Source organism: Xiphophorus couchianus, chromosome 23, assembly GCF_001444195.1.
Source record: "Xiphophorus couchianus chromosome 23, X_couchianus-1.0, whole genome shotgun sequence".
Classification (NCBI taxonomy): Eukaryota; Metazoa; Chordata; class Actinopteri; order Cyprinodontiformes; family Poeciliidae; genus Xiphophorus; species Xiphophorus couchianus.
The window spans coordinates 15,554,757-15,560,998 of record NC_040250.1 but is presented as its reverse complement, the minus strand read 5'-3'; positions in this window follow the sequence as shown (position 1 = coordinate 15,560,998).

The window sequence follows — 6,242 nt, the reverse complement described above, 5'->3', positions numbered from 1 at the left end:
CTGATATATTTCTGCATTCCTTAATTTTGGACAGTATAGCATGCTGAATCATAAAAGCAGACAAAATCATCTGGCAGTGTAAAAGTGGTGTGATTGTGACCCAGTTTCCAGAGAGGATGCATTACTTACGCACAGCTGCCTGTCTCTGCTGTTCCACACTTTGCCAGGCAGTCTGCCATTCATGAGCAGCTACAGACACATCCTAACAGCACAGCACTCTGTAGCTGCAGCATATGTAGCTTATTGCTCTAAGGCAGTAGAGATCACAAGAGGAAAAGCACATGGACTGAGATGTCCTTCAGTAGTGTTCATTTGCTCTCTTTATGTACAGATTTTAATGTGTGAACTATTTTCAGAGTGATAAAGGATAAAGCAGAGTGGAATGGGGGTAATATTGAATATCAATCTACGCAATATTTATGTTCCTGCTAAGGCCAGCAGGCAGACAGATAGAGGGAGTGAAAAACGTAATGTTGGTGCAGGCTGGGAGCAATTGGGAGCTATGTAAATGTAGGTCCAAGTCTGTTTTTCGTGAAAAATTGACTCAGGGAGCAAATGTGTGTCACAATGTCTGTTATTTGTTTAGCCCGAGGTGTCATTTTCCCTCCCAGTTTTAGGGAACATGACATTTTGTCAAGTTGGCTTTTGCAATGCACTTTGTAGAAAACAACAAGCACCAAGCAGTGCAGGTCACAGAATCGGGATAAAGAAAAATTCTCCATATGACATCGCAATAACCTTGTGATAAGACCTTGCGATTTTTCACTATTGAACAAACAAGGAACTTAAGGTGTTTAAGGTAATAATACGAGTGACTATTAATAGGTCAAAGTAAAAGGTAATAATCAAAACAAAGATAGTTGATGTAATGTATTTCTATTCTCACCAGTTCACAGCCTGGTGTACATGTAGCTCTTCTATCATGCACTGCTGTAAGATGTCCAGTGTGTCAGTTTAAGATTTGCCATGAGTTATTAGGTAGACATAAAAAAAAAACATGTGGAAGAAGGTGCTCTTGTCAGAAGAGGCCAAAATTATACCTTTTCAACCCACATTTAGAGTATTATCTGTGAAGAGGAAGGGTAACCTTGCACATAAAACACCAAACCTCTTGGGGCGGTGCGTGGTGTAGCAGCAGTACACCGGGTGCCCATGTACAGAGGCTATTACTCCTCAAAGCAGCCATCGGGGTTTGATTCCTGACCTTGGGACCTTTGCAGCAAGTCTTCTCCCCTTCTCTCCCTCAACCCATTTCCTGTCTAATATAGTACAAATAAAGATGATGCAGTGCTACAAAATATTTTATGAAAAACACCATCCAACAGTAAAACATGGCTGTGGTAGCGTTGTGCTGATGAATGCCTGTTTTTCAGCAGCGAAAGGGAAATTTTGTGGTTGGTGGGAAGATAAAGGCTGTAAAAGACTTCAGATGGAAAAGAAGTCATCTTTCCTCAACAACAATCCCTAACATCCAGCCAAGAGAAGCTGGAGTTTTTGTTTCTCTTCAGTGAATACAAAGTATCAAAGATGATGATTCAAAGTATCAACATCTTGACAGATCTTTATCATTTGTTCTGCTTAATTCATAGACGGATATGGTTTACCATGTCTTATTTTAAATCAGGAATTGAACCTTCCAAGTTTGAACTGACATAAATCATTGGAAAGGCTCCTATAGTCATCGTTCCACATGGCAAAATCCAATATATATTCCGTGCATACAAAAATGATCTAGACTTAAGATGAGATACGTGTTGTTAAATCTTGCGCACACAGTAAAATACAACTTTCTACTGTAAACATTTTGCTGCAGTGTTTGAAAATACGAAATACTGAGAAATATTATCGTTTGTTATCAATACTTGGAATAGTTCATTTAGGTTTTATGTCATTCCCAAATTTCAACATGAAAAATTAAAGACTTTATAAGACAATCTGCATCTGTTTGCCAAACAGATACTAATATTTCTTCTGCATACCACTAAACGTAGCCCAAGCACCAGTGGTGGCATTTCCTCTACAGTTTGAGAACCATGGGGCTTAGAACAAAGCACTTTCGTGCATCAATGTGGTTTTTACAAAGTTCAGACCTAAATCCAAATAAAAACCATGTGGCAAAACTTGAAAACACGGTCACTTTACATACAATCTGACCTTGAGCAGGAAAGAAGAGTGGATTCAGAGGAGAAGCTGGTAGAGACATACTGTACTTGCATCTGTGACTGCAGAAAAGCATACTTTGCTAACTTTTCAGATTATTTGTAAAAAACAAGAAAATCCAACCATCATGTTCTTCCCATGTTACAAGTATACACTACAGTGTGTTGATCTATCACATAAAATCCCAACAAATACTTTGAACTCTACTGATTACATCATAAAATGTGGAAAAAGTGAAAGGCTTTTACAAGGCACAGTAACTTGATAGCTTGGGTATAAAGAGCACCACTTCTTTTTAACTCGAGAGAATCTTTTTATTTTTAACATATTGATGAGAACTTTCCACAACGAGCTTACCATACCATCGGTTGTGCTGTTGGACCTGTTATAGCCAAAATTGCCCTCCAGAGCTGAAGACTTACATTAATACAAGATTTAGATGAAACCCATTTGCAAACAGTTGAGAAGAAATATCCACTGAGTGAAAGAGTGGATTTCAGAGGCAGTCCACCATACTGACCTATTTTCACAACTTTAACTCAAGTGCCCATGGTGACGTAAGTAATTCATATGAAGGTAATTAGGCTTCCCCTGGGCATGAGTCACCACTATTAGTCAGTATAAATTTCTGAGCCTGTTGTTCCATGTCTGTGCCCAAAATCTAGGGTCCTAATATCAGAGGACAGCTTCTCTGGCCTGCAAGTCTGTGATTTGTTAAAACGTTACTTAAATAAATGTCAAAGCAAGCAAGGTTACAAAGTAGATATTTATATTCTTATGCATTGGTGAAGTAAACTCATATATTCCATTTGAAAGCCCAAACATTTTAATGGTTTACAAGCACTGAAAAAAATCCTCTACCCACACCCAGAATCATTAAAGATTTCTAATGTTGCCTGGATGCAAAAAGTGTGAGCCAACAGGCACCATTAAAGGCAAACCAATGTTTCATTATTATTACTTACATAATGGAAAACAGACATGTATGACTTAGAAGAATATGGCAGTGTGTAATGTCATGGATTTTACCTTCTCAGCTTTTTAGTTTGTGGTATTGATTTCTGACCCCCACAGTCACTGTTTAAAATATGCAATAAATATCAACAATAATTCAAGTCATAATAAGAAGGTGTCTTAGTGGACAGCACAGCAAGCTGTGGTACATCTCAGGCCACCCACACTGAGGAGATTTAAGCAGATCCAGAAAGAAGATTGGTGAATATTTCATCCGCCCTTTAATTCAATATCCATGGTCTTATAGTTTGTTTTTACATATTATGTAGAAGCAAAATGTAAACATTTAATAAGCAGTACCTAGAAAAACTATTCACATCCCTTGAACATTTTTACATTATCATGTTTTAACCATAGCTTTCCATGTTTCTCAGTTTTTTTTATATTTTACACCACAACACAAAATAGCACATAATTGTTCAAAGGAAGGACAATGATGTGTTGTTTTTGAACGTGTTACAAGAATCTGTATTCAATCTCTTCTTAACTTTGATATCCTAAAATAAAGTCTGGTACAATTAATTTCAAATAGTCACCTAAAGAGAATTAATTTTTATGCAGCTGTTCTATTAATTTCTTAAAGGTTACTTATACAATATTTCTGAACAAAGCCTCATTAAGACAGGGACACATTAGAGAGGTCAGGGTGAAGTTAAAACCAGGGTTAGGTTGTTGAAGAAGGTGCTCTTAAATGAAATAAAATCTCACCTTTTCGGAATAACATTCCATACGTGTGCCCAAAAAACAGAACTTTACCATGGACACAACAATCTCCCAATGTGGGGACATTGGGAGACTTGTCTTCAGGAGGTACAAGGTTTAGCTCAGGGTGTCCCATTCCAGTAGCTGGAGTGTGTCAAATTATGTAGGAGCCTTCTAACGACTAATCCTTTTGATTCAAATACGTAAAACCAGGGACAAATCTAAACCACCGGCAATTAGTTAATCATGTTGGTCACCACTGGTTTAGATCACAGCACATTCATGTGTCAAAAAAACCCAGTCAAAATTTCAGAACTAAATATAATTGAGAATTTTGGGCAGCACTTAAAAGCTAGATGTGCAGAAATACTATACATAATATCTAACACAAAGAGGAATAGGCAAAAAATGTTGTCTCTAGAAGCATGATGCACATTTTCAGGTTCAGACGTTCCTGAACAATCTGCACACCACATTTTTCACATTTTCCTTCTTTTTCTTTACTATTATCTGCTACTTTGTGTTGGCATGTCACAAAACACTCCAACCAAGTACATGGAAGTTTGCAGTTGAAACATGACAAAATGTGAAAAAGCTTAAGAGGCATTATTTTTGCAAGGAACAGTAAACTAAACAGAAGCTCAACCTTCGCAATATTAATTTATTCTTTGTGTTTGAATTACTTTTGTTCTTTACTACTGCCACTAAGGCCCATTAGTAGCTGCTGATCAATAAATGGAAAGGTAGTGAGCTGAGAAAGAGAAATTTATTACCAGTGAAGTAGCCCATTTATTTGACATATTTATTCAGAAACAAAAGGTGAATCCTGTGAGAATTCTTGCCTGTAAAACATATGCCAATTGTACTTTATGAGTGAGACTGAGAACAACTCAAACTAACAGTGTTTCTTAATCTTCACATCATTGTTTCTGACTAATTAATACAAAAACTTGCCTGCTGTGACTTGAGCCATTACTTGCTTGAGGTCATATGGAGAAATACAAAGCAGACTGAAGTCACAGAAGCAGCTTGTTCCAATTTTCAGACTGTAACGACTCAAAGTAATGATTGCTTGATAAAAACTGGCTACTGCTGTCTCAAGCAGAGGCACTTTGGTGGTGACAAACCACCAAAGGGATTTAAGTATTCAGACGATTTGAACTCATGATAAGCTCATTATAACGAACATGTGCTTGAGCTGTGAAGGTGTGTGTGTCGAAACCCAGTCTAAAGACTAAAGACTGATTTCCTAATATATTCAGACTAAAAGCAGTAAAACGGTGCTGCTTATCCTCTAAACTGGATTGTATTAATCTACTAATCACACAGCATTTCTTTAACTGCTTCTCCCCAGCTGCACTGTGGCAATTAAGACCCTAATGTTCTTTTCTTTGGCTACTGTGTTATTTCTACTCTTGTTCTCTTAGTTGAACTCTGATGATAACCTGGGTCTTGTTCCCTTTAATGCCCAGTAATTGTTGCTGCTCTTTCCTGTTTTACTGTGTACTTCTTTATGGTTAATCTCAATCTTTCATCCTTGCTTTCCCACCACATCTGGTATCATTTTACAGTATAAATTCATTCAAATAAAAGTAGTGGCAGCACAGTCTGCATAGTGTGTTCCTCATATGGATACTATTTTAAACATTGGATCTCATTGTTGTTAGGTATAAGCACCTTTTCACTAATTGACACTTTTTGCTAGCTCCTAGGTAAGGTAGTTCCTCAAAATATTAGCATACTAGATTCCCTTAAACCCTAACCAAAGGTTGTTGAATGACACCCAACCATTAGAAAAGAACATAAAAAGAAAGTTCTTCAGTTTTATGGAATATCTATTCAAAAGGGAAAACAGCAAAATGATTTGTCATTGGTTTTAATTTCAAATAATATTAATTTTTTTTTAAATCAGATTTATAAATAAGACAATGGACTTTTGGGTGGGTTTAACAAAAACAAAAAAGAATGAAAAAAACCCAAATATAATCTGCTGCCATCTGCTGGTGTTGAAATGTTATAACAGGCAAGTAAAAAGCAAATTAAAATAATGAAAAAAAAAAAAAAAGAAACCAACACAAGCTAAATTTCTTTAGCTTTGTTTATTGTTGTTGTTGGAGCTGAGCCAGTGCGATCTGTTTAGCTTGATTTAATATGTAAAACCTTGCTTTTGAATGATTTATATTGTGAAATATACTGTGACTCCGCAGGTGAATATTGTGGCTATTCACCAGCAACGTTATAAAAAAATTAAAAATAAAAAAAAGCAACTTTATACACTTGTAATATTGGAAGCTCCGCCTTTCCGATTAGGTTCACGGCTCTCTTCACCGGCTGTTAAACGAAGCAAGTCCCTGACAGCATTTTCC